We start from the raw sequence: 26431 nt of genomic DNA, 5'->3' as shown, positions 1-26431 counted from the left end.
TGTTAAAAAAAAAAAAAAAGCCCCCTAAAATTTACCACCCATTTATGATAAAAACTTTTCAAAAAATGGGCACAGAAGGAACCCACCTCAACATAATAAAGGCCCTATACAACAAACCCACAGCAAGCAAACATTATTCTCAACAGTGAAAAACTGAAAGCATTCCCTCTAAGATCAGGAACAAGACAAGGGTGTCAACTCTCACCACTATTATTCAGCATAAGTTTGGAAGTCCTAGCTATGGCAATCAGAGAAGAAAAAGAATTAAAAGGAATCCAAATTGGAAAAGAACAAGTAAAATTCTCATTGTACACAGATGACATGACACTATACATAGAAAACCCTAAAGATACTATCACAAGTTTATTAGAGCTAATCAGTGATTTTAGTAAAGTCACAGGTTATAAAATCAATACACAGAAAGCACTTGCATTTCTATACATTAACAATAAAAAATCAGAGAGAGAAATTAAGGAATCAATCCCATTTACCATCACAACAAAAAGAACAAAATACCTAAGAATAAACCTACCCTAATGAGACGAAAGTGCTGTATACAGAAAACTATAAGACACTGATGAAAGAAATCAAAGATAACTTAAACAGGGGGAGATATTCCATGTTCCTGGGTAGGAAGAATCAATACTGTGAATATGACTATACTACCAAATGTAACCTACAGATTCAATGCAATCCCTATCAAACTACTAATGGCATTTTTCACAGAACCAGAACAAAAAATTTCACAATTCGTATGGAAACACAAAAGACCCCAAATAGCCAAGGCAATCTTGAGAAAGAAGAATGGAACTGGAGGAATCAACTTCCCTAACTTCAGACTATACTACAAAGCTACAGTCATCCAGGTACAGTCATGCCAAGTACTGGGACAAAAACAGAAATAAAGACCAAAGGAACAAGACAGAAAGCCCAGAGATAAACCCATTCACCTATGGGCACCTTATCTTTGACAAAGGAGAAAAGAATATATGATGGGGAAAAGATAGGCTCTTCAAATAAGCGGTGCTGGGAGAACTGGACAGTCACATGTAAAAGAATGAAACTAGAACACTTCCTAACATCACACATAAAGACAAACTCAAAATGGACTAAAGACCTAAATGTAAGACCAGAAACTATAAACCTCTTAGACCTAAACAGATATTTCTCCAAAGAAGACATATACATGGCTAATAGACACATGAAAAGAGACTCAACATCGCTCATGGCTCATCGCTCAGAGAAATGCAAATCAAAACTACAATGAGATATTATTACCTCACCCTGGTCAGAATGACCATCATCAAAAAATTCACAAACGATAAATGCTGGAGAGGGTGTGGAGAAAAGGGAACTCTCCTGCACTGTTGGTGGGCATGTCAACTGATACAGCCACCATGGAAGACACCATGTAGATTCCTCAAAAAAACAGGGAGTAGAACTACCATATGACCCAGCAATCCCACTACCAGGCATATACCTTGAGGAAATCAAAATTCAAAAAGGCACACGTACCCCAATGCTCACTGCAGTACTAGGACAACAGCTAGGACATGGAAGCAACCTAGATGTCCATAATGAGATGAATGGATAAACAAACTGTTGTACATACGTACAATGGAATATTAGTCATAAAAAAGAACACATCTGAGTCAGTTCTAATGAGGAGGATGAACCTAGAGCCTATTACACAGACTGCAGTAAGATACAGGGAAAAAAAAGAAACAACAAATATCATACAGGGAATCTAGAAAGATGGCACTGATGAACCCATGTACAGGGCAGCAATGGAGACACAGACACAGAAAGTAGACCTATGGATACAGGAGGGGAGGGGAGGAAGAAGAGGGTGGGATGAGTGAATATAATAACACGGAGGCACACATACTTCCACATGTAGAACAGACAGCTAATGAGAATGTGCTCTATGACTCAGGAAGTCTAACCAGGGCTCTGTAACAACCTGGAGGCGGGAAGGGGTGGGAGGTGGGGGGAAGTTCAGGGGCGGGGGACACATGTATACACATGACTGGCTCACGTTGATGTATGAGGCGGCCAACACAATATTGTGACGCAATTATCCTCCAACTAAAAATAAATTTTAAAAAAGAAAAAAGTCCCACAAATCTAGATTTTAATATACAACAAAATTATCCCTCAGAAATCAAGAATAAAGACATTTCAGGCAAACAAAAAATTGAGACAATCTGCTGGCAGCAGACCTGCTTTGCAAGAAATGTTACAAGAAATTTTTCAGAAAGAAGGGTAATGATATAGATCATAAACTTTAAATGTAGATAAAGAAAGGAACAGTATTACGAAAGGAATAAATGAAGATAAAATAAAACATGCACTACCTATGAAGTAATGAAATGTTATTTGGAAGAGCACTTTTTTTTTGGCTGTGCCACACACCTTGTGGGATCTTAAGTTCCTTCCCCACCAGGGATGGAACCCATGACCCTGTCAATGGAAGCATGGAGTCCTAATCACTGGACCACCAGGGATTTTCCAGGAGGACACTTTTTTTTTTTTTTTTTTTTTAGTTGGAGGCCAATTACTTCACAACATTTCAGTGGGTTTTGTCATACATTAACACGAATCAGCCATAGAGTTATACGAATTCCCCATCCCGATCCCCCCTCCCACCCCCCCCCCTCCACCCGACTCCTCTGGGTCCTCCCAGTGCACCAGGCCCGAGCACTCGTCTCATGCATCTCACCTGGGCTAGTGATCTGTTTCACCATAGATAATATACATGCTGTTCTTTTGAAACATCCCACCCTCACCTTCCCAGGAGGACACTTTTAAGTAAGTGCATATAGCACATTCAAGGGTAACTACTAGAAAAGCTTCTTTAAAAAAGCACAATTGCTATGCTAAGAAGAAAAAAGCCAGAATCATATAAAATAATCAAGTAAAGCAAGATAAGGCAGAAAAGAATGTAAGGTGAAAGAACAAGGCAAGGAGCAGAAAACCATTTAAAAAACACGGTAGGCACTAATCGAATAAAATCAATGATAATCTTAAATGTCAACGGTATAAATATAATAATACAATATACTACTGAAGTGGATAAAAAAAGATTCAACTTTATGTTGTCTGTAAAAATCGCACTTTAAATACAAAGACACAGCCACAATAGCAATAAAGGGAAGAAAAAAACTGAAAGTCGAAAAAACACAAAAGAAAAGCTTTGAGACACAGAATTGTCGCAGACTTCTTGAATATGACACCAAAACATAGGCAACAAAAGTAAAAATAAAATGGATTACGTCAAGATGAGAAACTTCTGTGTATCAAAAGATACAATCAACAGAGTGAAAAGGCAAACAATGGAATGGGAGAAAATATTTGCAAATCATATAAATGACAAGTCATTAATATCCAAAATACAAAAAGAGCTCTTGAACTCAACAACCAAAAACAAACCACCTATTTTAAAAATGGGCAAAGAACTCAAACAGATTATTTCTTCACACAATATACAAATGGTCATCAAGCAAATAAAGAGGCTCAACATCACTGTGTAGTTACCATTAGGAAAATGCAAATCAAAACCACGAGATAACCACTTCACATCCACTGAGATGGCTACCAAGAAATAAAAATGGAAATAACAAGAGTTGGCAAGGATGTGGAGAAATTGGAACCCTGAGCACTGCTGGCAGGAATATAAAATGGTGCAGCCACAATGGAAAACAGTATGGTTCATCAAAAAATTGAAAACAAAATTACCATGTGATTCAGCAATTCCACTTCTGGGTATATACTCATGAGAAATGAGACAGAGTCTCAAATAAGAAAATCTGCACGCTCTTGTTCATGACAGCATTATTCAAAAAACCAAAAGGTAGAAGCTACCTGTCTATTGGCGGATGAACAGATAAGCAAAATGTGATCTACACATACAATGGAATATTATCCAGCTCTAAAAAAAGGAAGGAAATCTGACACATGCTACAACATGGATGTACCTTGAGGACATCATGCTAAGTGAAATCCATCACAGAAAGATAAATATTGTACGACTTTACTTAGAGTCAGAAAGTAAAACAGTAATTGCCCAGGCTAAGGACAGAGAGGAAAAAGGAGTTATTGTCCACTGGGTATAGAGTTTCAGTTTTGCTCCATGAAAATATTCTGAAGACTGGATACACAGCAATGTGAATGGTTAAGATAGTAACTTTTGTGTGTATTTTATCACAATTTTGGGGGAAAAAAATTAAAGAATGGAGAAAAGTATACTATGTTAACACTAATCAAAGAAAGCTGTAGTCATTTTAATTTCAGGTAAGTTCAAAGCAAGGAAAATTACCAGAGGGACATCACATAATGATAAACCGGTCAATTATCCAATATAATGTTAAAAATACTTAAATTGGGAAATTCTCTGATAGCCCACTGGTTAGGACTTGGTGTATTCACTGCCAGGCCCCAGATTTGAAATCTGGTCAGGGAACTAAGATTCTGTAAAACTCAAGGTGTGGCAAAAAAATAAAAATAAAAAACTTAAACTGTATGAGCACAAGAGAATTTCAAAATACATGAGGCAAAAGCAACAGAACTAGAAGGAAAAAACAGATGAGTCCAGTGTTATAGCCAGAGACTTCAACATTCCAACATCAGTATCTGACAAGACCAGCAGGCAAAAAAACAAAAACAGAGCTGAACTAATCAACACCAACAATCAAACTGGATCTGTTATAATTGATATTTAGAGACTATTTCATCCAACAAAGGGCAAGATTTACATTCTTCTCAAGGTCACAAAGAATATTCACCAGGCAGACATATCTGGTGCCATAAAACACACCTTACAAATTCAAAAGAAGAGAAACTATACAAAAATTGCTTTCAGAACACAACAGAAATAAACTAGAAATCAATGACAGAAAGAGCAAGAAAACCTCAAAATACTAACAGAGTTCTAAATAATACATGGGTGAAATAAGACAAACTAAGAGAAATTTTAAAATATTTTGAAATTTGAAAACAAAAATACAACAAAATTGAGGGATTTGGTGAAGTAGTGCTTAGAGCAAACTTTACACTGAATGCATATATTAGAAAAGGAGAAAAATAAAAATCACTAATCTAAGATTCTACCTTATGGAACTGAAAAAAGAAAAAATTAAATACAAAGTGAGCAAAAGAAAAAACAATTTAAAAATTAGAGCAGAAATCCATGAAACTGAGATCACAAAATAAACAAAGGAAAACCAACCAAAGCAAAAGCAGGTCCTTTGAAAAATCAAGTAAATTGATAGGTCTCTGATGCTGCTGCAGCTAAGTCGCTTCAGTCGTGTCCGACTGTGAGACCCCATAGACGGTAGCCCACCAGGCTACCCCGTCCCTGGGATTCTCCAGGCAAGAACAAAAACTGACGTGGGTTGCCATTTCCTTCTCCAATGCATGAAAGTGAAAAGTAAAAGTAAAGTCACTCAGTCATGTCCGACTCCTAGCGACCCTATGGACTGCAGCCTACCAGGTTCCTCCATCCATGGGACTTTTCAGGCAAGAGTACTGGAGATAGGTCTCTACACAGGTTAAAAAACAGCAAAAGGCAAGACACAAATTATTAAATATCAGAAATGAAACAAGCCGCCTCTACTAATCCCATGGACATCAAAGGAATAAAAGAGTATTACAAATGACTATGCCTCACAAATTTGATAACCTAGATGTAGTGGATTGATTCCCTAAAAGATAATCTGTTAAAACTTGGAAAGACAAGTAGACACTCTGAATAGGACTATATCAATTAAGAAGGCTGAATTAATAGTAATTTTTCAAAACAAACAACGCCAGCCCCAGAAGTGTCAATGATGAATTCTACCAAACATTTAAGGAAGAGATTCTCTACAATCTCTTTCACAGAATAGTGGTAAAAGGACCATTCTGAATTCATTCTGTGAGGCCAGCATTACCCTAATACTAAAAGGAGACAAACACAGACAAAAGGAAAACTACAGACCAGCATCTCTCATGAACAAGGATGTAAAAATTGTCAACAAAATATTAGCAAACTGACTCCAACAATATATAAAAATAATTATATACAAGCAAGTGAGACTTAATCCAGGTATACAAGCCTGGTTCAACATTCAAAAATCAGTTACTGCAACCCATCCCATTTAACAGGCTAAAAAAGAAAAACCAGATGACCATATCAAAAGCTGCAGGAAAATCATCTGATAAAATTCAACACTCATTCACAATAAAAACTCTCAATAAGTGAAAAATACAGTGGAACTTTCTCAACTTGATAAACAACATCTGCAAAAAACCTACAGCTAACATCATACTGATTTGGTGAGAAACTCAACACCTTCCCACCAGGATCAGGACATGCCGTCTCACCACCTGTCAGCATCACCCTTGAAGCTCAATCCAAGGCAATAAGACAATAAATAGTGTACATACTGGGAAGGAAAAAATACAGCTGTTTGTGGGTGAAATCATCATCTATGCAGGACATTTGAAAGAACTGACAAAATAATTCCTAGAACAAGTTAGTGATGATAGCAAAGTTGCAGGGCACAAGGTTAACATACAAAGGTCAACAGCTGTCCTATATATGGGGAGTGAACAAACAATTTGAAATTAAAAACTTAATACCACTTACATTAACACCAAAAATAAAAATAAATACATATAAAACTAACAATAGATGGAAAAGAACTGTATGAGGAAAATCACAAAACTCTGATGAATGATATCAAAGAAAAACCAAAAAGTGAAAGACTGATACTACTCAAGACTTACTATAAAGCTACAGACCTCAAGAAAATGTAGTATTGACCAATGAATTAACAAATAAATCAACGGAACAGAATAACCCAGAAATAGACCAATGTAAATATACTCAACTGATCTTTGACAAAAGAGCAAAGGCAATACAAAGGAGCAAAGGCAGTCTTCAATAACAATGCTGAAACAATTAGATACACAAACACAGGGAGATCTCTGGTGGCTAAGAGGTTAGGATTCCAGGCTTTCACTGCTGAGACTGGGGTTCAAAGCCTGGTCTGGGGACTGAAATCCCGCAAGCCATGTGGCCAAAACAAAGCACCCTAGACACAGACCTTACATCCTACATGAAAATTAACTCAAAATGGATCACAAATATAAATGCAAGATATAAAAGATATAAAAGCTCCCGAAAAGATAACATGGGAGAAAACCTAAAAACCATGGGAGTGACTGGGTTTTTTTTAAGATACAACACCAAAGGCACAATTCATCAAAGAAATGACTGATAAGTAAGACTTCATTAAAGTAAAAAACTAAAACTTATCTGCATAAGAAAAGATCAAGGGAGTGAAGACTAGACTGGGAGACAATATCTGCACAAAAAGTATCTGGTAAAAAGGACTGTTTGAGCAAGTTCTGGGAGTTGGTGATAGACAGGGAAGCCTGGAGAGCTGCAGTTCATGGGGTCGCAGAGGCAGACACAACTGAGCGACTGAACTGACTGAAAGGACTGTTATCCAAAATACACATAGAACTCCTATACTTCAATTAAAAAAAAATTTTTTAAATGGGTCAAAGACCTAAACAGACACCTCAACAAAGATGACACATAGATGACAAGCATACGAAAAGACATGCCAGTCAAGTCACAGGGAAATGCAAACTAAAATGGGATATCACTATAAACTTATTAGAATGGCCCAAATCCAACACACTTACAAGAGCAAATGCTAACAAGGCTTGTGGAGCAACAGGTTCTCTTATCCACTGCTAGTAGGAATACAAAATTATGCAGATACTTTGGAAAAGAGTTTGGCAGTTTCTCAAAAAACTAAACATAGTCTTCACATAATGTTATCTGGCAATAACACTACTTGGTATTTACCAAAAGGATCTGAAAACTTATGTCCGCACAAAAACCTGTAAGCAGATGTTTATAGTAGGTTTATTTATGATTGCCAAAATGTGGAAGCCAACGAGATGCCCTTTAGCAACTGAATGAGTAAGTATTACAACTAGACAATAAAACATTATACTGCATAAAAATCGTTATCAAACCATGAGGAGATATGGAGAAAACTTAAAACACGTAAATGGAGAAAACTTAAAACTAACTGAAACAGGCCAATCTGAAAAGGCTATATATTGTAAAATCCCAACTCTTTAACATTTTGGAAAATCAACCGTATGAAGACAGTTGAAAAATCAGTGGCTGGAAGGGGTCTGGGAGAGGGAGGGATGAACAGGCAGAGCACAGGGGATTTTTAGGGCAGTGAAAATATACTCTATGACACTATAATGATCAATACATGTCATTATACATTTGTCCAAACAGAGTAAACACCACTAACAGTGAACCCGAAGGTAAACTATGAACTTTGGGTGATTATGATGTATCAATGTAGATTCATCCATTGTAACAAACGTACATACATGTTGGTGGGGGGTGTTGATAATAAGGGAGGCTATGCACATGGGGAGGCAGGAGGTTTATGCTAAATCTCTCTCTGTTTCTATTTTGTGTGAACCTAAGACTAATATTTTTTTAAGTCTTTAAGTTAAAAAAATGAATACTAAATAAACATTCAAAAGTGTTCATGATATGTGAAGAAAAAAAAACAGAAGCTGAACTGTGATTACCAACTTCAAAAATTTGCAGAATAAAAACTAAAAAGATAGCAAAAATCAAAGAGTCTGCGTGTTTTCGAGACAACTAAAGAAATCTGAATATGGACTCTATTACAAGATATCAAGATGTTTTGGTTGATTTGCTAGAAGTAACACTGGTACTTCTGTGTAAGAAAATGTTTTTAAATATATTAAAACAAAAAAGATATTAACATAAGCTGAGAATATGGAAGACATTTATACACAAGGCTAAAAAGGTAAGATAAGCTTTAAAATTTAAAAGCTACATATGCTTTAAAATTCCTGAATAAAGAAAATGCAAGATGAAAATTATCCTTGGGTCACTGAAGTATTTCCAAGACCTGAAGGATCTGAAACTATCAAACAATTACCATATCTGCAGACACAATAGGCTTCAAATACAAAGTTTGAGAGACAAGAATACTAGAATATTAACTGATAAATAACATATTAATATATCTAAACAACTAGAAATTTCAAATGTGTCACTATATATGTATTAAAAACAAAAGCCAGTAGCCATTACCTATCATCTAAAAAGCACTAAGAAACAACAAGCACATCAAAAATAATGTAATATTTATTTGGCTAGCATAAAAAAGCAGAAATACGAAACGTAAATAAATATAATTTTAATCACAGGCCTCAACACTTTCTTGCAGGTAAACTAATTTTAAAAAACTCATCGAACATATTGCTGCTGCTGTTTGGTCACTAAGCTGTTATCCAACTCTCCTGCTACCCTACCCACATGGACTGTAACCTGCCAGGCTCCTCTGTCCACGGGATTTCCCAAGCAAGAACAATGGAGTGGGTTGCCATTTCCTTCTCCAGGGAACTTCTCGACCTAGGTATCGAACCTGAGTCTCCTGCATTGGCAGGCAGATTCTTTACGGCTGAGCCACCAGTGAAGCCCTAAAAAACTTCTAATGTTGTCTGTACTCTTGTCTGTATTGATAAAAGTTCAGGAACTTTCATAAATAATAAATACAGGATGACAAAAGCAGGATACAGGTCCTAGATAGTTAAAGTCAAAGTGTCAGCCGCTCAGTCGTGTCAGACTCTCTGCAACTCCATAGACTGTAGCCCGCCAAGCTCCACCATCCATGGGATTTTTCTAGGCAAGAATACTGGAGTGGGTTGCCATCTCCTTCTCCAGGGGATCTTCCTGACCCAGGGGTCGAACCCTGGTCTCCTGCATTGCAGGCAGACTCTTTCCGGTCTGAGCCACCACAGGGAAGCCCCTAGACAGTTAAGGTACATAACAAAGGAATGATTTCATTTAGTCCAGACTCTCACATCTTCCCATACGTAGAAAAGTGCTTGCGATGTCTGGTTTTCTTTAACTGATATTAATAAGCTTTTCATGTTTGACTATCTGCAAAACTCCTATAAGCCCTGGCTCCTCCTGTACTTTGAGTCAGTTCCTTAGACCAAGCCGAGAGTCTCCATGCTTAAATCCTCAGAAAACCCACCAAAGGAAAGAGAATTCTCAACTTTTAGGTTGTGCTTTTTCTTTCAGTTGACAAACTAGAAGTTCCTATGTTTTCTGAATATGTAAACACATAGAAGAAGTTGTTAAAGGGTCCCTCTGAAAGAAAGGGAAGGAAGGAAAGAATGGATGGGTAACAAGAACTTTTACTCTATATTTCTATAATTGAAAATTTTTAACAATGAAATTCTGTACCCATAAAAAAACAACTTCTTTTTTAACCTTCCAAACTTCTGTATCAGTTAAGAAAGTTTAAAGGGTTCAAAGTACTGACAGTAAAAAAATAAAAAAAGAGAACTGAACCAAACAAAAATGAAGACAAACAATGAAACCGTAACTCAATAAAATAAAAACCAAAAGTCATAGGCTCAACTGATAAAATAGAGAATATGTGAACTAGAGGCAGGAGAAAGAAAGGAAACAAAAATAAAAATAAAATGAAATAAAAAAAAAGAAAGAAAACAAACAAACAAACAAAACTAAACCATATCCTGTGTCTACCACATATTATAAACAGACCATAATTAATAAATGAAATCTAGTACATGTTAAATAAGAGATTTTTTTAAAGCCTCAACTGACAAAAATTTAGCAACCACATTCTAAAAAGTCACCTGGTCCTCAAACATACATCCCACTTGAAAAAACCAACCAACCAACCAACCAACCAACCAACCAAAGATCTCATACTGTTTCAAAAAAAAAAAAAGAAAGAGAATAACTACAAACACGTTAACAGTTCAGTTCAGTGGCTCAGTCGTGTCGGACTCTTTGCGACCCCATGAATCGCAGCACACCAGGCCTCCCTGTCCATCACCAACTCCCGGAGTTTACTTAAACTCATGCCCGTCGAGTGGGTGATGCCATCCAGCCATCTCATCCTCTGTCAAACACATTTTATAAGACAAATAATGGTTTGATCCCGCAAACTTCGCCAGCACAATTCTGAACAAATATTCGCTAGTCTCACTAGTGTGTCAGTCACTCAGTCGTGTCTGACTCTCTGTAACTCCATGGACTACAGCCCACCGGGCTCCTCTGTCCATGGAATTCTCCAGGCAAGAATACCGGAGTGTATTGCCATGCCCTTCTCCAGGGAATCTTCCGACCCAAGGATCAAGCCGGGATCTCCTCACTGCAGGCAGATTCTTTACCATCTGAGCCACCAGGGAAGCCATAGAAAGACACACAATTCTCAACAAACTCCTGGTTAACATACCATAACAAATTTAAAGTACTATTCACTATACTGCAGTCCACGGGGTCGCAAAGAGTTGGATACGACTGAGCAACTGAACAACAACATTTACTGCAACCAAGAGGGTTTCACTCCAAGAATTCAAGAAGCTAGATCCATAAAAGTTTTTATCAGAAAGGTATTTGGAAATGCCTTAATTTGACAAATACAAGTGTTAATTTGAAAAACAATATATATCTAAAGTTGAGGTATCTGCCATTACTGCTACCACTTACAAAAATCCTTCCACCTAAACACAAACTTATTTTGCATAAACTGTATTTTAATCACAAAGAATTTTCAAACAGACACCAATCTCAAATTACTTTCAAAGCTGTAACTTTAAGTACCTATCCTCTAAAACTGTGAGAAAATTAATTTCTGTTGTTTATGCCTCCCAGTCTACGGTATTTTGCTGAGGCAGCATCGGCTAACAAATCCACCCTGATTAAAAAGAGAAGAAAACCCTCTGTTGCCATTGGAGGTGACTATTACATCATATCTTTACTCACTTCAGTTTACTTGCTAACTGTAAAAGGAATAAAACATATCTCTTCACAGACAGATCTTGTGGCTCCCACCTTAATCAAGTTATTACCCAAGTAACCTAACATCACTAACAATGAGAAAACCCGGTATTACACATATATATTAACATGATTCAACATGAATTACACATTACAATTGGAGTCCTGACAAAAAAGTTTAATGTGATAATCTAGTCAAACCTTTGTACCTTAACTCCCAGTTTACAAGAAATACAAGTTAAAACACCACCATGAGGAAATCTCCAGGATTAAAAATGGAGGTATTTGCAGGAGAACCATCATAAAGTTTAAAAGACTAAAAACCACCCAGGGCATTCGCTGGCTAGAACTCCGTGCTGTCACCGGCATTACCAGGTTCAACACGCAACGCGTAAATCTTAGGTGGGCCCTACTTAGAGAGAAAAAAGGCTATAAGAGACATGTTTTAAGCAACTGGGGGGATGTGGGAAAATATGAGCATTAGATACTAAGGAATTAACCATTTTCTTAGGTAGAATAATAATATTGTGGTTATGTAAAAGAACGTCATTCAGAGGAGCTACATGCTCAGCTTTCAGTAGTCTTTCAGTAGTGAATTATTTTCATAACAGCAGTTTTAACAGTTGTTGAATCTAGGCAGTAATGACAGAAGCATACTGAAAATTTTAATAAAAAGTCAAATAAAAATTTAAAAAAATTTTTTTCCCACCACTTGTCCATAGAATGTCTAGTACATAGAACTTGCTCAAGTTGACTGGATAAATGAGGGCTTGGTCAAGTGTTATAAAGTAAACTCAATGTTTTCCCAAGGGGAAAAAAGTTAAACAGATAAAACTGGACAGTTAATTTTTCTGACTTATAAAAAAACGTCACATTAAATGTTGAGAATATGATGAAATGGGCTGCCTCATGCACTGCCAGTGCTGGAGCAATTTACAACCACCTTTGTAGGAAGCACCTTGGTCATAAGTTCAGATACTATGATCTAGTAATTTCTTTCCAGGAATCTATCTTAGGGAAATAAACTCATATAAAAAGTATTATGTAAAGATATTCCTTTCAGTGGGAAAAAATAGAAACAACATATATAAACGTTCAACGAAAAGATGGTTCACTAGGTAGTACTAAATATTAAATATATAAATACTATTTAATTCTAGGTAGTACTAAATATTAAATATATAAATACTATTTAATTCTAACGCTCAAGTTAAACATTAAATACTTAAAAAGAGTACTTAATGTCCCAAAGAAAACACAGATGCATTAACAGGAAAAAAATACACTAAGATTCTGATCTGATTAAAAAAAAAAGGATGTTAACATCAACAGCTATCTCTAGTTGAAAGAGACTGTTGCCTACTTTGTCACCTTTGTACATTTCTTCTCAATTCTCACAGAAGAGCAAGGAGACAGGATTAGGACTGCCTGGGTTCCAAATATTGATAGACTGTAAGCGCTTATCTCCACATAATCATACCCTTCATTTTGTCATTGTTCAGCCATCCAACTATCTCATCCTGTCATCCCCTTTTCCTTCAATCTTTCCCAGCATCAGAATCTTTTCTATAAGTCGATTCTTTGCATAAGGTGGCCAAAGTACTAGAATTTCAGCTTCAGCATCAGTCCTTCCAATGAATAGTCACGATTGATTTAGGACTGACCAGTTTGATCTGGCACTCTCAGGGACTCTCAAGAATCTTCTCCAACACCACAGTTCAAAAGTATAAATTCTTTATGTTCAGCCTTCTTTATGGTCCAACTCTCACATCCATACATGTCTACTGGAAAAACCATAGCTTTGACTAGACGGACCTTTGTTGGCAAAGTAATGTCTCTGCTTTTTAACACTGTCTAGCTTTGTCACTGGAGAAGGAAATGGCAACCCACTCCAGTATTCCTGCTTAGAGAATCTCGTGGACAGAGGAGCCTGGTGGGCTGCTGTCCACAGGGTCGCACAGAGTTGGACACGACTGAAGCAACTTAGCATGCATGCGTGCACTGGAGAAGGAAATGGCAACCCACTCCAGTCTTCTTGCCTGGAGAATCTCAGGAACAGCAGAGTCTGGTGGACTGCCATCTATGGGGTCGCACAGAGTCGGACACGACTGAAGTGACTTAGCAGCAGCAGCAGCAGGTTTGTCATAGCTTTTCTTCCAAAGAGCAAGTGTCTTAATTGCATAGCTGCAGCCACCATCTGTAGTGATTTCAGAACCCAAGAAAGCAAAGTCTGTCACTGTTTCCATTGTTTCCCCATCTATCTGCCATGAAGTGATAGGACCAGATGTCATGATCTTCATAATCTCTCAAGTTTTAAGACAACTTTTTCACTCTCCTCTTTCACGTTCATCAAGAGGCTATTTAGTTCCTCTTCACTTTCTGTCCTAAGGGTGGTGTCATCTGCATATGTGAGGTTATTGGTATTTCCTCCAGCAATCCTGATTCTAGCTTCTGCTTCATCCAGCACAGCATTCCTCACGATGTACTCTGCATAGAAGTTAAATAAGCAGGGTGACAAATATACAGCCTTGATGTACTCCTTTGCCAATTTTGAACCAGTCCATTGTTCCATGTCTGGTTCTAACTGTGGCTTCTTGACCCATATACAGGTTTCTCAGGAGGCAAGTAAGGTTGTCTGCTATTCCCATCTCTTTAAGAATTTTCCAGTTTGTTGTGATCCACACAAAGGCTTTAGCGTAGTCAATGAAGCAGTAGTAGTTGTTTTTCTGTAATTCTCTTACATTTTCTATGAGCCAACGGATGTTGCCAATTTCCTCTCTGGTACCTCTGCCTTTTCTAAATCCAGCTTGAACATCCAGACGTTCTCGGTTCACGTACCGTTGAAACCTGGCTTGGACGATTTTGAGCACTACTTTGAAGCCGGACACAACTGAGCAACTGAACTTGCTAGCATGTGAAATGACATGGCATTGCCTTTCTTTGGGGTTGACATGAAAACTGACCTTTTCCAGTTCTGTGGCCACTGCTGAATTTTCCAAATTTCCTAGCATATTGAGTGCAGCAAATTAATAGCATCCATCTTTTAGGATTTGAATAGCTCAGCTGGAATTCCATCACCTCCACTAGCTTTGTCACAGCGATGCTTCCTAAGGCCCACTTGACTTCACGCTGGCTCTAGGTGAGTGATCACACTATCAAGGCTATCTGGGTCATTAATATCTTTTTTGTATAGTTCTTCTGTATCTTTTTGTCACCTCTTCTTAACATCTTCTGCTTCAGTTGGGTTCATACTGTTTCTATCCTTTATTGCACCCATCTTTGCATGAAGTGTTCCCTTGGTATCTCTAATTTTCTTGAAGAGGTCTCTAGTCTTTCCAGTTCTATTGTTTTCCTCTATTTCTCTGCACTGATCACTGAAGAAGGTTCTCATCTCTCCTCGCTTTACTTTGGAACTCTGCATTCAGATGGGTATATCTTTCCTTTTCTCTTTTTCCTTTTCTTTTTGCCTTTCGCTTCTCTTCTTTTTTCCTTAGCTATTTGTAAGGTCTCCTCAGACGCCATTTGGCCTTTTTGCATTTCAGTTCAGTTGCTCAGTTGTGTCCGAGTCTTTGCGACCCCATGAATCGCAGAATACCAGGCCTCCCTGTCCATCACCAACTCCCAGAGTTCACTCAAACTCATGTCCATCGAGTTGGTGATGCCATCCAGTCATCTCATTCTCTGTCGTCCCCTTCTCCTCCTGCCTTCAATCTTTCCCAGCAACAGGGTCTTTTCAAATAAGTCAGCTCTTCGCATCAGGTGACCAAAGTATTGGGAGTTTCAGCTTCAGCATCAGTCCCTCCAATGAACACCCAGGACTGATCTCCTTTAGGATGGACTGGTTGGATCTCCTTGCAGTCCAAGGGACTCTCAAGAGTCTTCTTCACCACCATAGTTCAAAAGCATCAATTCTTCGGTGCTTAGCTTTCTTCGTAGTCCAACTCTCACACCCACACATGGCTACTAGAAAAACCATAGCTTTGACTAGATGGATCTTTGCTGGCAAGGTAATGTCTCTGCTTTTTAATATGCTGTCTAGGTTGGTCATAACTTTCCTTCCAAGGAGTAAGCGTCTTTTAATTTCATGGCTGCAGTCACCATCTGCAGTGATTTTTGAGCCCAAAAAAATAAAGTCAGCCACTGTTTCCCCATCTATTTGCATCTGCCATCACCTAAACCTGCATCTTTTCCAAAACTCATTTTAAGTTCCTCAAATTCCCAACTTCTGTGGATTAAATAAATTCACTTTGATACTTCAAACCCAGCTATTAGCTCACTTAATCAAAACAGAACCACTCTCCCTCATTATCAATCATCTTTACTGTCCTCCCTTCCTTAACCAGTTTTGATTCCTTGAACATTCATTATAATCAATCCTTTGCAAATACTCTTGACAAACTTGATACCTTCCTTCCTTCAGTGTACTCATATGGCAAAGCCCCAATGCTAATTAAACGCATTCCCCCAATTAACTAAAAAACAAACACACAAAAAAAACTCCCCGCATCCACCCCTAGCAGCTTGTTGGGGGCAGGCCAAGAAACAACCAGCATTAATAAGTCTCCTGTTCAAGTGAAAACCATAAATCCCAAGTAGAAACTTAACATTGCCCTAAGTATCTCTGCTCATATTAAAGATTAATCCTTCCACTTATATTCGGAACACCGCTCTTCTCCAGGACTTTGCACCTTCAATTACTCCTCCTCTCTCTAGCATAATCAATTTCTCCCATTCATTAATATACAAATATACTCTAATAAGCTAATAGAAAATTGTTTGAAAGATCTCTGAAGTCATGGTCTTCTCCAGCTCCCTATCTTCTCTCCTTTCCTATCAAAGCAAAACTCCTTTAACAAAGCTGACCATCCATAGTTGCCAATCAGTTCCTCATCTCATTCCTCTCACATTCCACTCCAATAAGACATGCACACCGTTCCAATGAAAATACTCCCGTCAAGGTCACCAACAATTACACTGCAAACTCAATGGTCATTTCCCCTATTCAGCAGCATTACAAAGTCGACCACTCTCTTCTTGGAATTCAGTCTTCTCTTAGCCTCAGTGACATCACACTCTCCTTTGTAGGTTCTCATCAATTCAACATATGCCAGGGACCCGAGACAAAGTCCAGACTTTGTCCTAGACCCCTCCCTTTCTAATCAAATTCTCCTACTAGAGTTAAGTCACCCAGCCTAAGTTTTAAACTATACCATCTCTATACCTATGATGCCCTGATCTCTCTTCAGCTCTAACCTCCAGATTCACATAATCAACTGCTTGTTACTTTCTAGCCTTAAAACCTAACAAGAACAAAACAAAGTTCTCATCATCCTCAACCTCCAGTGTGCTTTCCTCACTCCTATTTATTTAAATCACTACTAGTGTTTCTTTTGTTATATCCAGCAAAACTCAACCTTTAAATACTAAACCTTTCCTCACATCTTCAGTGTCAATTCATTCTTCACAGCAGCCAAAGTGATCTTTATTTTATTTATTTATTTATTTTTTTAGTTCTACCACTTTATTGCTACCAACCCATTTCCCTCCACCCTCGTGCACACATGCTCAGTCATGTAATCCCATGGACTTCAACCCACCAGACTCCTCTGTCCATGGACTTTTCCAGGCAAGAATACTGGAGTGGGTTGCCATTTCCTTCTCCACCAAAGTGATCTTTAAAAAGACACAAAATTAAAAAAAAAAAAAAAAAAAAAAAGACACAAAATTCTGTCTGTTGTTTTAAATCCTCAAATGGCTTTCAGAGTCACTTAAAATCCAAACTCCTTACTTTGGGTTTATAAAGTTGTATGTGATCTGGCTCCTGCCTACATCTCCAAATTCATCTTACATCACTCTCCACCGCTACCCACAATACTCCAGTCTCAGCAACCTTTTTGGCTGCTGAGACATTGCAAATTCATTCCCAACTTTAGAGACTTTAACAGTTTCCTCTGATTTTGACTGTTCTTCGCCTAGAGACATGCTTTTATCATTCATATCTCAATTTAAGTTTACAATTCTAGGAGCGGTCTTTTCTGAACAACCAATCAAAACCAACTATTTATTTTCATCAATATTATTTTATCAATTTTATTTTCATCAATATTATTATTATAGCTGTACAATATTATTATACTACTCTGCATTGCATTTATTACTTACTTGTCTGTCTTCCCTTGCCCCATTCATTGCTATATCCCCAACACATATCACGGTGCCTAGCATAGAGGGAGCCCTCAAGTATCTTTTAAAGAGCTCTCGGTACTGATAATACAAAGATGGATGAGACATGATGCCTACCCGTGAGAAGCTTGGAGTCTCATAGGGAAAAACAGCTTCAGATGATTTAAAAAATTACAGATTTGGGTTTAAAGTCCCATGGGAACTGTATTCAAAACTTCCCCCAACACCAAATTCAAAATATGCATACATATGTACATACATAGATAAAATGAAAGGAATATAAAAATTAAGATGTATCTCTGTATATATGAAATATTTCATAAACAAAACAAACTTTGTTTCAAAAAAAAGAATTATCTCTAGGAGTAAAATTACAGATTATTTTTACTTGAATATGGTTCCCCATATTTATCAAAGTTTAATGTTTGTTACTTTTACATTCACAGAATTTGATTGTTTATTTAAAAGAGAAAAGCAATTATATTGTTTACATTCTTCACTATATAATGACTATTAGCTTTCTATGTGCATGTAAGAGTTGATCATCCTAATGTATGACTAAGTTAATTTTATCTTCCCAAGTATCAGTTTAAGGGTCATCTCCAAGGAACTCTTCCCCTGAGTTTAGGTTACCTCATCCTCACAGTTCTCCTTAAACTCAACAAGCACACACAACTACCTGTTCAATTTTTTACTGTCTTACTGGACCATAATTTACTCCAAAAGGGCAAGGACCATGTCTATCCTATTAACAAACATAAGTGGCTTTTAATAATTATTTGTTGAATAAATGAAGAAAATGTAGAATTACTAAAGAGTTTAAACCATCAGACTTCCTCAGTGGTCCAGCAGTTAAGATGTTCGGCTTTCACTGCAGGGGACACAGGTTTGATCCCTGGTCGGGGAAGTTCTGTGTGCCCGGAAGTGCACCAAAAAAAGCTTAAACAATAAGTATAGACGATGTCATATATAATACTAAATAGATGCCCCCTAAGATCTTCAAAGGAGAACTACAAAAAAAAGCAAAAAAAATTCCCTTCCCACCATCTTATTTCCAAGTTTTGGACTTAGACCTGGTATCACCCCAACTCAGAACCTAACTACATTATCAAAAGAAACTCAACTTCAGTGGAGGCCATCTTTATCAGCATATTCAACTCTTCCTAGTACTTCTGGTACTAGTACATCTGGTAGGATGAAAGGTATTACTTTCATAGTGTGTGGGGATTAGCTTCCTGGAGCTTATGAAATCCTTAAACTCATTCAGGAAAACAAATGCCTCTTGCTCACCAGGCAATGTGTTAAGCAATGGAGAATAGAAAATCAGGAAGATAGGTCTCTGTCCTCAATGACTCACATCGGGCAGACGGAGACAAAGCACCTAAGTAAACACCTGAGGATATAATCAAAATATGACCAAGCCAAGAGATATTTTTTAAAAAGTCTGACATACCCACTTAAAAAATTTCATCCAAATACCCATATACCCTAAACTCTTGCACATATGCATTAGCAAGAAACTGGAAATAAGCCAAATATCCAATGCATAAACTGTAGTATACTATACACACACACACATAGGAACTACCACAGAAATATTTTAAGAAAATTGAAGCACAAAATATTTTCTATTGCTGCTGAAAATCAACAGTCTCAGACAATCCACAATTAAGTACACCAATCCCAAACACATAAAACAAAGAAACCTAAAAGTAAAGCATCCCACAGTCACTTGAGAGAAAAGACTACACATGCTAGCTAGCCCTGCATTTGTAATTACTAGAAAAATTCAAAATCACACAAAGGCTAAAAATAATGAACAGAGCAAAACAGATCCGTTCTAAACCTAGGCAAAGAGCACTTTAAGCAACAGCTCTAAAAGATTAGACACCTTCTGAAGATCTAGGGCATACTTTAAATGTTACTGGGGCTTCCCTGGTGGCTCAGAGGGTAAAGAGTCTGCCTGCAACGTGGGAGACCTGGGTTTGATCCCTGGGTCAGGAAGATCCCCTGGAGAAGGAAATGGCAACCCACTTCAGTATTCTTGCCTGGAGAATCCCATGGACAGAGGAGCCTAGTAGGCTACAGTCCACGGGGTCCCAAAGAGTCGGACATGACTGAGCGACTTCATTTCACTTAAATGTTATTAAGCTTACTATAATTCAGGCACCATGCTGGATGCTGAAAAGAAAAATAATAAGAACCCTCAAAGAGCTCAATGATCTGGCAGGAGCAGAAAGACATATATACAATCACTAACAATACAGTAACTGCTCTAAAAAGAGCCTGACAAAGGGATACTAGAAAAAAGAGGTAATCTGTGTTCAAGAAATGCTTATTCAGAATGGTATTTTAGAATGAGTTTTTTGAAAGAAAGAAGATAAGGGCTTAGTCCATGCAGACAAAACAACTCAATAGCAAGCAATTAATTTAGTTAACTAAAGGTTGGAGGGAGACTGAGGGTCTGAGGTATGTTTAGGCATGCAGCTGAGTTGAGACTTGACAGGAAGGAGGTCAGGAAAGGTAGGCTAGAAATGAAAAGGTTGTGACTTCCCGCAATAAGAGGTAGACAATCTAAAAGAAAATGACAAGATCATGTTTTAAAAACTAAATCCAGGGACTTCCCCAGTGGCCCAGAGGTTTATACTCCATGTTTCCAATACAAAGGGGCACAGGTTTGATCTGTGGTCACGGAACTAAGATCCCACGTGCCTCATGGTGAGAACTAAAAATTATTTTTAAAAAATAAATAAATAACCCAGTAGCATGGCACCAGGGGGGTTGAATTAAAAGTTGGTACAGACTAAAGGTAGAGAACTAAATGTAAATTAGCAAACTATTTTAAAATAAAGAGTTTATCTAAGAAAGCCTCAACTAAGACAATCAACAAAAAGAACACAGAAGAGGAAACAAAGATTCAGAAGACATACGGAGGATGGGAGATGAAATCAAATCTACAAAGGGTAATAACAGAAGTTAAAGAAAAATCAAAATTTAGTATCAGAGCAACTGAAAAAGGAAAGCTCTAAGACAGAACTGGAAATGCTGAAGAAAGATATTTGCATTTAACAATTTAGAAGTTGTTAGCAATGCCTGAAAAAGTAATTTCAATATGACAAGAAACTGAAGAAGCCTGAGTACAGAAGTTAAAGAATGAATTAGAGCTTCGCTGATGGTACAGTGCATAAGGATCCACTTGCCAATGCAGAGACTCAGGTTCAATCCCTGGTCCGAAAGATTCCACACGCTGCAGGCAACTGAAGCCTGTGCACCACAGCACACAGGCTCTAGGGTCCACAAGCCACAACTAATGAACCCGCATGCAGCAACTACTAAAACCCACACCCTAGAACCTGTGCTCTGCAACGAGAAGCCACCACAATGAGAACCTCGAGCACCGTAAGGAAAAGCAGCCCCTCGTCACAACTAGAGAAAGCCCGTGCCCACCAAGGAAGACCCAGCACAACCACAAACAAAAAGAATGAATTAACTTTTAAGAACCAAATACATGAGAATATCTTTAAGATAACCAGAGTAGGAAAATATTCCTTAAACAAAATATTGGGTTGGCCAAAATGTTCCTTCAAGTTTTTACAAAAGATGCTACGGGAAAACCCAAAAGACCTTTTTAGCCAATCCAATACAAAAAAAAAGCACACCACATAGGAAAAGACAGACAAATTTGACTACTTTAAAGGTAAACTCAGTAAGATCAAAGATGTGATAACGAAATAAGCCAGTAAAACAAATAATGTATAATACAGTAGTCAAATTCAGAGACAACAAGTAGAGTGCTGGCTACAGGAGCTGGGCATAGGAGAAGTAAGGAGTTAAGTGTTTAATGGGTACAGTTTCAATTTTACAAAATGCAGAGTCTTGGAGATGGATGGTGGTATTGATTGTACAACAATGTGAATGTACTTAACACCACTGAAATTGTCCACTTAAAAATACACAATGTATTAAGTTTTATATGAGTATTTACCACAATTTTTAAAAAGAGCATTAAAAAAGGTGAGACAAAAGTTGTCTTTAAGTTGAAATTAAGCCACATAATAGACGTAGACAAAATTGTAAAGAATTCTTACAAATCAGTAACAAAAATATAAACCACATAAATTCTTAAAAATAGGTAAACAATGAAAACACTAAATTTACAAAAGAAAGCCTCACAGCCAACAGACTCAAAAACATGCTTAATATCTCTACTGACAAAGGAAATGAAAATTAAGCTTCCATTTCATATCCATTAGACTGACAAAAATCTAAATTTTGCAGATGTCAGGTCACTAGAATTCTTACGTATTTCTAGAGGGAGTGTAAATGGGTATGATCATTGGGAGAACAAAAATGCAATATCCAATCATGCAGAAAAGATGCAAATACACTCAGATCCTGCAAATCTACTTCCTAAAAAATACCCAAGGAAACATTTATAATAATGTTCAATGTGTCTTTTTTGTAACTATATGCCATCAACAGGAGAATGAATTTTAAAAACTGGGACACAGAATACTCTATACAGTTGACCTTTAAACAATGAGGGGGTTAGGGATGCCAAACCTCTGCCCAGACAAAAATCGAAGTATAACTTACGGTTGGCCCTCCATATACAGTTTCCACGCATCTACCCATTCAACCAACAGTGAATCATTGTGGACTGCAGTATTTACTATTGAAAAAATTCCACATGTAAGTAGATTCATGCACTTCAAGCCCATGTTGGTCAACTGCAGTTTAAAATTGAAGAACTAGAGCAATTTATGCACTGTCACAGATAAACCTTAAAAAACAACGCTGAGAAGAAAAGTTGCAGGAGATGCAGAATATTATAACCATCTACGAAGTTCTTTTAAAAAATTTTAGAACACAAAAGTGACCTTACACTTAAAAACACTATGTTTATCAGTAGTAAAAAATATGTATGGGAGGGATATACTCAACTTCAGCATAATGGTTACTTCCAAGAAGGAGAGTACAGAATAGAGAAAAGGTTAGAAAGTGAGCTTCCTTTGTAGGTTTTATTTCTTGGGGGGTTGAGGAGGGGCTAAAGCCAGTATGAGGATTAAGATTTATTAAATCTGGACCACGGATATAAAGGTCCATGTGTTATTTCTAAACTTCTAAGTCTAAAATGTAATTTTTAAAAGCATCTTTAGAAATAATGGATTGGAAGCAAGCAGCAGATAAGATTATTCTTTCCACCATTCTAAGTTAAATGGAGTCAGAGACCTGGTTTTAAACCCCTGCTCAGACAGAAAAGCCTGGAGGCCTGCAGTCCACGGGGTCAGAAAGAGTCGGACACCTCTCAGCAACTGAACCAGTACGACCATCACCACCAAGTTACTTGACACTGTGGAAAGTTAATTTCTTCAGAGCTACAACTTTCTAATCTGTAACAGAAGCAACCCATCTCAGAAGGCTGTCATAGATATAAAATACCAGATAGTAGGCATTCAACTATAGGTCGTTATTTTAAATTCGCAATAAAAGAAAAGAACTAAATGGAGGGAAATGGCAAGGGTTTTGAACGCAATGAACTTGCCTCACCTTTTCAGAATTACATAGCAGAACATACCATTGATGTCAGATGGATGTGACTACCACTTTCTAGCTTCCAAGATCCAATTTTAAAATAGGGATTTTACAAAGGAATTCAAAATTACACACCACAGGATTAGAATCTGGATTCCATGGTCCAGTTAAAGGAGACCAGAGTCATGTGAAGAAATCCAAAATAATCCCACTGTCTCCTTAAGAAAGACTAACCACATCCAACTAATAAAAAATAAAGAAAGAAAGAAAGACTAACCAACATTTTCAGAACTAAGTCCAAATATACTTTTGTATTCCCCTGGCCACCAGTCCCCATAGGTTATTTACACACAAAGAAACATTATCAGAAGCATCAATATTAAAGTCCCTCATCACCTGAAACCTTTTCTGGAACCACATTCACATAGAGCTATCACTGAACCATTGAAGGAAACTTTTATGATCCAAGGACAACAATAAGTAGAATATGAAAGTATAATTAATTCAGACATCTTCACAACTATCCACTTACTGAATATTCCTAGCACTGCTCTAAGCATGACAAGACTCTCTTGATCTCCTACTTTCAGAGAAGAAAACTGAAATAGTCAGTGCTGTCGGTATTAAGCTGAAAAGCCAGGACTGAAATTCCAAAGCCCACACTCTTAATCACTAAGCTAAACTTACTACATTATGCTTGGGAAACTAAGTATCTCTGCCTCCTGGCAAACTGAAGTTCTCACACCAAGAGAGAAAAGCAGAATATGTTTAGAGATTAATGCAATTCTCAGTACTGAATGACATGTTATCCACTGTTGTAATGATACTTAGTCTTATTAGCATTCAACTTTTATAGTATTGCTTATGAAAAAGATCACCTCATAAAGCAACCATATGTAACAGCTGGAGAAAACTGGTATGCAAAGCACCTGGACGAGGGGGCTTCCCTGATGGCACAGTGGTTAAGCATCTGCCTGCCAATGCAGGGTACACAGGTTCGATCCCTAGTCGGGGAAGATCCCACATGCTGCGGGGCAATGTGCCCATGTGCCACAACTACTGAAGCCTGTGTGCCTAGAGTCTGTGCTCCTCACCAGGACAAGCCACGGCAATGAGAAGCCTGAGCCCCACAAGGAAGAGGAGCCCCCGCTCGCTACAGTTAGAGAAAGCCCACATCGAGCAACAAAGACTCACAATCAAAAAACAAAAATCTAAAACAAAAAAACACAACCCAGGTGAAGTTCACCATTAACCAGATCTATGTGTCACCGAGCAACAATCAATCTCTCTAGGCTTCCGTTTCCTGAACTGACAGAAGAAATTTTTCACCTAGATCTAAGGTCTCTTTCAACTAAAACATTCAATGCATTTCAACACATTCTCTAGACACTGTTAATGTATTTTCTGAACAAAGACTTTGAAAGGCAGCTTTTGAAAATCTTTAAAATTAAATCATATAGTATATGCTCTTACGTCTATCCTTTTACTCAAACATAGCTAATCCATGTTATTAAAAATCAGGAAATTGACTGGAAAGGGGTGGGTGTGGGGATTCTGATGATGCTGGTAATATTAACATTGTTTGTTTTGGGTGCTAGTCACACTTCTATCATATGTGCTTTGTATATTACCATTTATTATTTTGATCTGAAAAAGGTGGTTTTCCCCCAAAGATAACTTATGTGTTCTAACTCCACAACTATGTTTGTGTACATTAGAGCTGTGTAACCTTTCTGTTATTAATATATAAATGTTCCTAGCTTAATTTTTGTCTACAACTCCTGCTCCCTAATTCCAATTCAGGAGTCTACAGAAGAGATCATTTACTGATACAAGTATTCCTGTAATTCTTTTAAGACTGTCTCCTGAAATTCAGTCTTAACTTTCCTTTGAACTGAGCTCAACAACCTCTCTTCCTACATACAAACACCCTCGGAATTCCCACAGCACTGATTCTCTCCATCATTTTTATCTGTCTTCAACCAGGTAAGTCTTTTAGGGCTGTCTGCAAATATTCTCAATAAATGCTGACAACATATTTACTGAGCAATTAAAAAAAACATATTCTTTACAAAGGGATGATCTGCAAAGGAATCCCAGATGATTGATGGATAGATCAAAATCTCTAAAAAATTAAAGAAATGCACCCCAAACAGCATTACTTGGACAGGCCTTTAATTTTTTTTTTTTTTGCTTTTAATTTTTTTAACTCAGTCAATAACACTTTTCCTGCTCAACACACACCCAGAACCTCATAAGGCTAAGCTACACTGAACCAAAAACTTACATAGCTGTAAAAACAGCTTTTCTACTCATAAAAAATTGCTCAAATTCTAGTTACATTTGTTTACAGCAGGAAATTTCACCTTTGTCTTTAAACTAGAAAGGAAAAAGTTTAAAAGAAAAGGATAATAATTAATTGATAAACCAGGGGCAAAGTCTTAAAAACAGAACACTCAAAGCTAGTGGTAGTCATGCTATATTAATTTTTTGTACCGTTACTGTCCATTCATCTTTTAGATGAATTATACTACAAACTCTATATAGTTAACCGTCTTAAATGTTCTTCTAAAGAGTTCTGTCTACAGCAGTGGTTCTCGACATTTGACAAGTATGGAGACATTTGTAGCTGATACAACGGCAGGGACCTGGTCGGGAGGTGGGAGAAGATTGCCGGTGCTATTGGCATCCAGTGCTCTTAGTCAGCGCTAGTGCTGAACATCCTACAACGCACAGGAGAACCACCCACAACAAAGGAGTCATCACCTGTCCTACATGTCAACAGTGCCAAGGCCGAGAAACCATAGTCAACAGAAATTAAAAGACTTCCCA

The 26431-nt window shown here is 37.5% G+C and overlaps 1 protein-coding gene across 2 annotated transcripts in view; it reads right to left on the bottom strand.

Moving 5' to 3' along the window:
* UBE2K (ubiquitin conjugating enzyme E2 K) overlaps window positions 1-26431 on the bottom strand; it is a 68565-nt gene that overhangs the window by 38049 nt on the left and 4085 nt on the right. The gene's annotated exons all lie outside the window — the stretch shown is intronic.

Source organism: Muntiacus reevesi, chromosome 16 (genome assembly GCF_963930625.1).
Source record: "Muntiacus reevesi chromosome 16, mMunRee1.1, whole genome shotgun sequence".
In the NCBI taxonomy this organism is placed as follows: Eukaryota; Metazoa; Chordata; class Mammalia; order Artiodactyla; family Cervidae; genus Muntiacus; species Muntiacus reevesi.
Note: the sequence above shows the minus strand (reverse complement) of the source record. Positions and strands in the feature narration are given on the sequence as shown.